A 10145-nucleotide genomic window follows, 5' to 3' on the forward strand; every position below is an offset into this window, starting at 1 on the left:
TGTTTTAATGGCTCATGTAGATGACATCATCTTTGGATCAATATCCAGAAAACTTTTTGAAGAATTCCAAACCTCCCTTGGGAAGGAATTCGAAATGATCAATGTTGGTGAATTAAAGTATTTTCTTAGGATTACAAATTAAACAACATAAGGATGGAATTTATATTTCTCAAAAGAAATATCCCAAGAAACTTTTGAAAAGGTTTGGTCTAGAAAGTTCCACTCCAGAGCTCATTCCCATGGCTATTACTGGGAAATTACGGCGAGACGAGAATGGTGTCAAAGTTGACCAAAAAAATTATAGATCCATTTTTGGTAGTCTGTTATATCTCACGACAACTAGACCAAACATTTTATTTAGTGTTGGTTGTTGTGCAAGATTTCAAGCAGAACCAAAAGAATCTCATCCTGTTGCTGTAAAAAGAATCACCTTTGATACTAACACTAAATTTACTGCATATTCTGATGCAAATTGGGAAGGTTGTGTATAAGATAAAAAGATCACATCAGGAGGACTGTTTCATGTAGGTTTAAATTTTGTAGCTAGCTTGGCATAGAAAGAAACAAAACTCTCAGTCCTTGTCAACATGTGAAGCCAAATACATTGCTGCAAGTTCGTGTGATACTCAACTTTTGTGGATGAAACAAATGTTCACTGATTATGGAATAAATTCTGAAACTATGAAAATATTTTGTGATAACTCAAGTGCGATCCGAATTACTGAGAATCTTGTTGAGCACTTAAGAACAAAGCACATTCACATAAGAGATCATTTTATAAGAGAACTCTTTGAGAATGGTATTTCCAAATTTGAGTTTTTTTCCTTCTGAACAATAATTGCTGCTATTCTTACAAACCTTTAGATACCCGAACCTTTCAGAGTCTTCGACAAGTTATAAGTGTTGTTCTAGTTCATTAACTAAATCTAGTTATTGCCCCTGATCGTGTTCATACATATTTTGGGCAATCTAACTTGAGTTTAAATAACTTTCAATATATGAGATTTTGTTTTGTTATCTTATACATCTTCCAACCAATATATTATATGAAACATGACATTTTGATGGTCTTTTGCTCGGTGTTTAGTAAAAGGTAAAGCTTATTTTATGAGATTTGTTCTTTGATATCATTATTTGGTGATTAGAACATATATCTCATATTTTCTCATAGGTTAAGCTCTTTCACTCTTGCAAAATATAAGTAAACTATTTTGAGAATGTCAGTTTTTGATCTCTCCACGATTACACTTTTTGTGAATAAACTGCTACAGGATTTCGTAAGATGTTCTTTAGGGATCGATTTACTTCCTTGATTGTGCCACCACCATGGAATATGTGGTGAACTTTAATCTCTATGTTCATACATGGCTAAAGAAGTTATAATTTTTATGTTGAGTCATATCGCACTAATTGTTCTATTGTTCGTAACTGGAGTAGAGATTAGTTTGTGTTGATGATTTTTCTCACGAAAATATTGTATCTCAGTGCCTCTAAAATTCAGATCAGTATTTTTAACTTGTTTATTCGTAACTGGCGAGAGGAGAAAAAATATTGGATACAAATTTATTTTGTTCGTAACTGGCGAATAAATTTAAAGTCCAAAAAAATCTTTATCCTGTGATTAGAGTAAAGGTCGTATTGTCGTTCTTTCGGGAATGACATAAATGGGGGAGAATTCTTTTGAAATTGTGCTTAATGGTAATATCTTTGTGGAGAGTGCAAATGTGGAATTGTAGGAGATGCTTGTGCCTTATGTCTCCCTGACGCAAACCAAGATTTTCATTCAAATTGTATAAACTAAAGGTTGGTATGTGTTCTCTAGTCTTGAAATTCTTTTGATTAATTCATGATTTCCCGATTTTTTAACTTTGCTAATTTTGTTGACAAAAAGGGGAAGAATTATTAAATAGTATCTTACTACATTACATATGGCTTTACGGAGCATCATGTAAGGGGGAGTGAATTATTATCTATAGATTTTAGCTATTGTGCAAAAGTAGTATGTATTGACTAAGGGGAAGAACATATTACCGCAGTATTGCTTCAAAATTGTGGTGCAATTAAATTTTGAGGAAGGTAACAATATTATGTTTCTGTATAACAACTAATGGGTAGACTGTATTTACCTCATTCTATAAAATGTCTAACGAGTATTATCATAAGTTGTTATCGCTATAGATCTTCAACAACAAAGTGCTAAACAAACATTAGAAAAACTTTAAATACGAAGAATTCAAGAGGTGTGTTGAAGAACCAAGGAAACCAAGAATAGTGTATTGAGTGAAAAGTTTATTTATTGTATCCACATGTATTGAATAGTTTGTTAGAGCATTGCTCGGTTGGACCCACAAGTTTTCATATCTCAAGCTTGTTGTCAATGTTAGGTGATCAAAACTATTTATTGATTTCTAGTCTACCAAGTCAAGATTCGGATAGGTTAGATTTGTAGTTGAGTATCAGAGATCACCCTTGAAAACTGAAGATCGACGAAGACATTTGGAGAACTTTTGTATCAGGTATCTGAAGATTGAGCCATTCTATTTTACTCACTATACCATCATTCTATCTATTGAGACTATGTCGTATGATTTATGGTAGAATTACGAAGAAGATGTTTCAAGTCAAGCTTATCTTGTGAAAAATCTCGAAATATGATTTAGTGATTAAATGTTCAAAAGTCCTTAACATTATTAGTTCTATGAATTTATTTTGTGGATAAATTGAAAATTGCTCATGCAAGTGATTATATCACTTGGGAATGTTTTAAACATCATAAAAGAGAAATATGAACTTACTTATATTTATACTCAGGGTAGCTTAGCGAACTCAGTTTGCAAACCATAAATATCTCAGATATAGAAATACAGGAAGGTTGGCGAACCAGTTCGCAAACCACAATTTCAGTTGGGAACAATTCACAAACTCGATTGGTGAATCATGGTGAACTGAATTTTATCAGTTGGATAAATAGACTCGCGAACCCGATTCACGAACCGTGGTCAACTGAGTTCGGTAGTCTAGCAGGGTTAGCGAACTCAGTTCACGAACCGTAACATCTTGACTCGTGAACAAGCCCTACGGTTGGCAAACCGTTATACCAACTGTCCCGGCAATGTCTAGCAGATGCTTAAAGACTTATTATTTTAATATGTTTAACATTGTTAGACCTCTCTTAAACACTTCTAAGACTTCATTAATTACTTAAACACTTATGTTTTTGTGTCACGATTAATTAATTAGGTGTTTAAATAAATATCAAATAACTTTCAGTTCCTTGGATAACTTGCCAAACCGAACAGTCATTATATACAGTTTCGTAACCGAATCTTTGTGTATAGTCTTCTATTATATTTTGAAGACTTAAAATGTTTGCTTGATTTCAAGTTATCTTAGCTTGATTTATAAGCTAACCATGGCCTTTGAAAACTATAAATATAGCATATTTGTCAACTGGGAAAATCAATCCCTGACACTTTGTGTTCTAGTTGGTTATAGAGTCGTCCTCTATGTATTAGATTTCCTCTGTGAAACGTTATTAGGTCTACGACTAAAAGACTTCGCTTTGAGGATTCATGAAGCCAGGTCCAACTATCTTTGCCTTGATAGTTCATGAATACTGATCTTGCTTTTCTGTTATCGAGGTTTTCGTAATCTCTTTTAGGAAAGATAGATAGTAATCGCATAGTTCTCTTCGTCTCAGACTTTGTGATTTCTCGAGATAGATATCTAAAGACTAAACTTAGTTGATCTTTCGAAATTGTTCTTGAGAGGTGGTTAAGAATCTAGGCTGCAATTCGTGAGTCGTAAGTTTCAGATTTGTGAGGTTTGCTAGCTTTCTCTATTACAAACAGATTTCCACATCTTGATATTTGATCTAAATGGAAATCAAAAAGGCTTAAATGTTAGAGGCAGATTGGTATCATAAGTCTTCACTTCGGCTAAAGAAAATCTTAGGCTGTAAAGGACGCCAGCTAAGGGAATCAAGTGCATAGAATGTTGCGAGGTTTAAGAGACGTAAGGAGTGCGACGATAAATGAATCACTTGGAGGGTAGATTCGGTCAACTACATTCCATTCCAAAGTCTGATTGTAGGCTAGTGTCTGTAACGGCTTAATACAGTATAATGTTCAATCGGGACGAGGTCTCGGGGTTTTTCTGCTATTGTAACTTCCTAGTTAAAAAATTTCTTGTGTGTGTACTTATTACTTTTCCGCATCTTTTAATTGTTAAAAATACTACATACGTTCATACTCCCATCAAAATGAAAAAGTTATCCCCTGCGTTTTCAGTAGTTTTACTAAATAGATTATAATTATAATTTATTATAATTACGGTGTATTTTAAACTAAATTTTAAAATATGTCTATTTTCGTCATTAACTACATCACCGACACTTTAAAATACCAATTTGCCAAAGAAAATTTATATTCTGTTAATTTCACAATGTTTTCTAAATTTAGCTGACCAAACAACCTGCCATTTTATTTTAGAGCACATCACGCAACACACAGTACAACGTAACAGAAAATCACTTTTCAAAAACCCACGTCAATTCTAAAGTCGCCTTTAGAGATTCTCCAGTGGTCACTGTGTGTGTTTCCCATGTGGCAACACAAATAAGACATCCTCAATCTATTTTTCCTTAAAATTATGGAGAGAAAAAAATCTATCTCTAACAGTAGTGCATGTAACCTCTTCTATTAATTAGCATAAATTTTGTTTTTCACAATTAAAATTTTGTTAGAGCTAAAAATCGTTAGTTAATATATTAAAGTTAATTCAATTAAGTAAAAGTTGACTAGGATGATAGACGATGTCAAGGAGAATGTCTAAGAGCTTATCCAATGATGATTGTAGATCTTTCATATGTGGCATCACTTTTAAGACGTCCTCTAGATATAAAATCCTAAATATCAGGAGAAAATAAAATTTTCCTCCAACCCATAAAATGTTGTATCGTCATTTTACTTATTTGTAGGTATATAATTGGTTAAAATTATTTTTTTTTTTTTTTGTTTTTAATGATTTTTATTAACAAAAATGTGACTAGGATGGGAAGACATCCTTTAAGTGAATGTCTAAAACTAGAGGTTGACCTAGAAGATGTCTAACTTTTTTTTGCCACATCATCCTCACATCAATGGGTTGGAGATGATTAATTTTTGTAAAAATTGTTGTGCATCCTACGTGGATGAATACTTTTTTCTTCACACACATTCCATTGGAGAAGGTCTAAAACTAGACATTCATCTTGACAATGTCTATCCAAAATCATCTATACATTAATTTAAGACATCAGGATTGGGGAGTGATTTCAGAAAAAATGGATGTGTAACCCAAATGGATTTTGACATTTATCTCCACATACATACCATTGGAGAAGCTCTTAATATCGTTCGATAGAATAACTATGGCTCGCCTATGCAAATCAAAGAGGGAGAAGAGAACTATTGACTCACCCCAATCCAACGGCTGTTAATGCTAATGCCAAGATCGGAGATTAGCAGCACAAGGTGCAGGGCTAAATAAGTAAAGATAAAACCCTAGACATTTTCCAACAAAACCATTAAACCCTAGAGATTTCCTTATCTCCTCTTCTTATATTAAACCAGCTTCTCCTTCAAAGTATCTCATCTCTCTACTTTTTAGTTCTCAGGTAAAATGGTTATCAGACCTCCTTGTCCTGATTTTTATTTTGCCTGTTGATATTTATATTGTTATTGTTAGGAACAAAATTGATGCTCCTATGCTGGTTAAAAGAGGCACCGTGATTTCAATTGATCGAATGATTCTCTTTCTTCTTATATTGATTAACTAGCAAAAACCAACCTACAATCGGATCACTGACCGAGTGTATTCTCATCTTTATCTCTAGAATCCGCTCTTGTCTCGATCTGATACACTTTTATGTTTATATCAATGAGATTTTATTAAACCAGACTTAGTCATGTGTGTTCTGCAGTTGAAAAATGGTTTGCACAGTTACAAGTCTGGGATATCAAAATTGTGTTCGTCGTTGCAGATGTGTTAGCTTTTCAATGCTCACATCTGCTCCATTCGGACTCCACATTTTTCATAAGTTAAATTGATTTCGGCAGTGATGATCATTACACAGCTTTATGCCAGTTCTGCTTCTGAAAATTCTTGATTGAGAGAGCTGAAATATATCTGAGCCTACTTAGATTTATAGATTTTTGTTGATTTGTGTAAGGATTTATGGTATGAATTAGATTGTTAATTGAGAAGCCTATGACGATGTTATCCAATTAATTGAGATGTAGTGGAACTGAGACCCTGTTCGCAGGGAGAACCCCTTGGGGAAACTGCATTCATATGACAATAGTGGATCTAACTGAGGCGTTATGTTACTTTTCTTATGGATCTAGATGCTGATTTATCCAAATAGAGAAAGATCTGATTTATCCAAATAGAGAAAGATCGAACACTGACAATAGTGTATTGCATGATTCTCCATTTAGAAACCTGTTGAAGGAAGAATTAATCCAGACTTAGTCATGTGTTTTCTTCAATTAAAATATAATGGTTTACACAGTTACAAGTCTGGGATATCAAACTAGTGTTTGTTGTTGCAGGTGTGTTTTTGGCTTTTCAATGCTCGCATCTGCTCCATTCGGACTCCACATGTTTTATACCCATTTCGTTCTAAACTGCTGGTATATACTCTTTTGTTGCAATTGTTAATTAGATTTAAACCAGAATAACAATCATGATCTTAACTTTGATTTGGTTTTCATTTACTGTTCTCAGTAATAAAACATAAAACATATTAGGGTTTATAGTTATGTGTTTCATTTGAGGTAAAAAATCCCAATGAGTAAGCGAACCCAAAAGATAGGAAGTGCCGTATGACACTTAAACACAGCAGTTGTCTGATCTTGATCAGGTCAATGTCCCTAGATTAGTATTGGTGGTGGTGGTTGTTCCATCTCTTCTGCTGCGTGTGTGATTTGGAAAGGGAATCTGAGGGTATATATATATTTGCTAACCTAGTAATGGATTTTTTTTTTGTACTCTCTATGTTGTGTAAAATTTGGTCCGAGCCACGTTGATGGTAGTCAATCCGGCAATGACCATCAATGCTATGATTGGACCTATAAAAATTCTATGTTTCGCATCCTGATAGGAATCTGTTTACTGATTTTAAACCATTCATTTACAGAGCCCTTTGTGCGATTACATTTTCTTTTTATTCTGTAAAGTACTGTTTCAATTGCCCCCGATGATCAATCTTTATATGGAATTACCGGTTGCCATTTCTTTGATGTTAACTTGTGCTGCTTTCTTCTTAATTCATTAGAGGTTTTGGTTTCTCAATTTGTTACTTGTTCCTGATTCAACTGTTAAAATGGTTCAAATCAAAGATGTTTATGTTCGAAGCCTAGTTTTTGATTTTTAGTGCGGTAGTTGGTATTTGAAGTTACAGTATGATGTTTATATTCACCAGCTGAAGTGGCATTTTCTTCCCATTTTTAGGTGCCCTTTCTAGTTAATGTGACTTTCTGTAATGATGATTGAGGATTATTGTAGACTAATTAGTTTTAGTCATACTTTTGACGGGGGAGGTTTTGGCAAAAATTCTCCCTTTCACAGATTGGAGCAAACCAGTTATGTTTGGAGAGTCCTCTGTAAACGTCATACAAAATGCTTGGAATGTTGACAGTTGCAAAATCTCTATTGTAGGCGGTCTCATATTCCATTGCCTTGGGGAGCTGCGTTGTGGCCATTACCTCTTGGGACTGGCCATGAGACATACATTTCTTTTGATCGAAGCTGCTACACTTCCCCCACTCCCTACCCCCACTCCCTTCACCATTAGGTGGCATTGATCTTAGCCCTTGATCCCTTGGATTGGGATTAGCAGGGGGTCCTTTTGTGTGGCTTCATACCACTATCTCCATGACACCTCATGGTGGAAATGGTTGGTGGTCATGGGTGGGGGAAGACTAGCATTTTCGTCTTTTGATCTTGTTTCTGCAAACAGTAGCAAAGTAGCAATTCAGACTATCAGGTTAGAGGTCTCTTGAGATTAGTACCAGCGGTGGTGGTTGTTTTCGTGTCTTCTGCTGTGTGTGTGTGTGATTTGAAAAGGGAACCTGTAGGTATATGTTTATAATCAAATATTGCAAGTTTCTTTTTTTTCTTTTTTTTGGTCAGAGCCACGTTGACGATAGTCAAAAAGACAATGACCGTCAATGCTATGATTGGACCTATACAAATTTCATGTTTCACATCTTGATAGGAATCTGTACACTGATTTGCCATTCATTTACAGAGCCGTTTTGTGCGATTACATTTTCTTTTGAAGTTCATAGTTGTGTAGATTTATTGACTGCCTGTGAGGATCAAAACTTATTTGGAATTACCGGCTGATTTCTTTGATGTTAACCTTTGGCTGATTTCTTTGATGTTAACCTTTGGCTGTTTTTCTGAGGCATTCTAAATCAAAGTTAAAAGTCTTTTTTATATTAGGTCTGTTTGTTCTGTACATTTTATTTTTGATGGGGATGGTACACGTACGAAATTAGGTTCTCGTCGGAGTTCCACCGTTGTTTGTACAGTCTCATATTCCATTACTTCTTGGGATTGACCATGAGACCGATTCTATGCAAGTTATTTTATAATTTATCATGTTTTGTTGTTTTTATAGTTGTCTTTATGTATGTAATGATGATAGGTTTGGAAAATTGCACCAAGTTAGATGAGAGGAAGGAAATACCTAGGGAATATTAGTTATGTGATTCTGTGTTTTGTATTCACCGGCCATTTTCGATTTTCTTCTCATCTTTTTTGGGTGTGTTTCCTGTTTGTCCGAGTTTTTCTTTTGTAATAATAATAATAATATTTGTGGTAAATCTTAGACTTATATCAATATTAGTTTGTCTTTTGACGGGGGAGGTTTTGGCAAAAATTCTCTCTTTCACTGATTGGAGCAAACCAGTTATGTTTGTAAAATCCTCTGTAAACGTCACACACAAAGCTTGATATGTTGACGGTTGAAAAATCTCCATTTCGGGCGGTCTCATATTCCATTGCCTTGGGGAGCTGCGTTGTGGCCATTACCTCTTGGGACTGGCCATGAGACATATATTTTCTTTTTTTTGTTGATCTTCGTAACAAATGGCGATCTTGATTTATGTTTTGCTACTGAGCCTATGAGGATATCTGATTTAAAGAACACCATCTTTCGGGACTGAATGGCTTAATGCCTTGGTGATAAATTCTGCAATTCTGAGGCTTATACCTTAAATTTTGTTGCTGGTTATTTATTCCATGTAGTTGTAGCTTGTTGGTTACTTGCAAGATGCTCTGCTACTATACTTGAAGCTTCATGTGATAGTCTGGGTTTAATAGTTTTTAATCAGTCCTTAACAGTGACCACCGACATGAAACATCTGATAGGAGTTAGAAATATGACTTATAGTCCGCGATTGGTCTGGAAACTACAAGGATCTCTGATTTCTGCTGAGGATGGATATCAAGGGAAGTCAGCTAAACAGGTAAGCCTTGCACAAGGAGAAAATCACTTTCATCAGGGGAAAGAAGACCAGCGTTCGCCGGCACTCTGGCAGAGGGGCAAACAATCTTGGAAGATCTTTTAATTTCTGGTCAAAACAATCTTGGAAGATCTTTTAGTTTCAAGTTCAGTAACTTTTTAATCTGAAAAAAATGTGAGGCAAACCAGGTTGCTGCTGTATTGGCCTCTCAGCTCAATGCAACATCATCCTGTCAATTTTCCACTTTTTTGGTTAGGCAGATCTCTCTTACGATGGCAGAAACAATAATATATATTGGGCTCAGGCCACATTGTTATTACATTGATGCACTCCTTTTTCTGATCAGAAATCAATGTGTCGACATGCAGACTTAACAGACCTTTATTTATAATATTTTACTTAGAGAGATGGGCCAGATGGCCCGAGTGGAGTGCAACTCCATTACAAAGCAAATGCATATAAACCCAAAACCATACCTAAAGAGAAGGGTTGCAGGGAGTAGGGTACGTCAGATACTCTTCTCCTTTTATTTTCCAGTAAAGCGTCTCCAACTTTAATTTATCCTGCAAGTGCATAGAGTGTTTAGTTGTAATATTCACATATATCAAATTCCTTGTGTTAAGCGAAAAA

The 10145-nt window shown here is 35.0% G+C and overlaps 1 long non-coding RNA gene, 6 other non-coding genes and 1 pseudogene across 7 annotated transcripts; all 8 read left to right on the plus strand.

Moving 5' to 3' along the window:
- Positions 1-5564: 5564 nt before the first annotated feature.
- On the plus strand, positions 5565-9836 carry LOC113299123. The gene is made up of 3 exons (XR_003334639.1): positions 5565-5656; positions 6594-6674; positions 7702-9836. It is a non-coding gene; the product is annotated as an uncharacterized LOC113299123 (long non-coding RNA).
- Positions 6090-6179, plus strand: LOC113341878. Its single transcript, XR_003356195.1, has one exon. It is a non-coding gene; the product is annotated as a small nucleolar RNA Z223 (small nucleolar RNA).
- LOC113341962 lies at positions 6246-6359 on the plus strand. The gene has a single exon (XR_003356269.1). It is a non-coding gene; the product is annotated as a small nucleolar RNA Z278 (small nucleolar RNA).
- Positions 6827-6893, plus strand: LOC113342438. The gene has a single exon (XR_003356662.1). It is a non-coding gene; the product is annotated as a small nucleolar RNA U49 (small nucleolar RNA).
- LOC113342417 lies at positions 7054-7202 on the plus strand. The gene has a single exon (XR_003356658.1). It is a non-coding gene; the product is annotated as a small nucleolar RNA snoR2/U65 (small nucleolar RNA).
- LOC113342424 lies at positions 8170-8316 on the plus strand. Its single transcript, XR_003356659.1, has one exon. It is a non-coding gene; the product is annotated as a small nucleolar RNA snoR2/U65 (small nucleolar RNA).
- On the plus strand, positions 8351-8445 carry LOC113342268 (annotated as a pseudogene).
- Positions 9168-9258, plus strand: LOC113341362. The gene has a single exon (XR_003355905.1). It is a non-coding gene; the product is annotated as a small nucleolar RNA SNORD96 family (small nucleolar RNA).
- Positions 9837-10145: the final 309 nt, after the last annotated feature.

The sequence above is a fragment of the Papaver somniferum genome, chromosome 1 (genome assembly GCF_003573695.1).
Source record: "Papaver somniferum cultivar HN1 chromosome 1, ASM357369v1, whole genome shotgun sequence".
Taxonomy (NCBI): domain Eukaryota; kingdom Viridiplantae; phylum Streptophyta; class Magnoliopsida; order Ranunculales; family Papaveraceae; genus Papaver; species Papaver somniferum.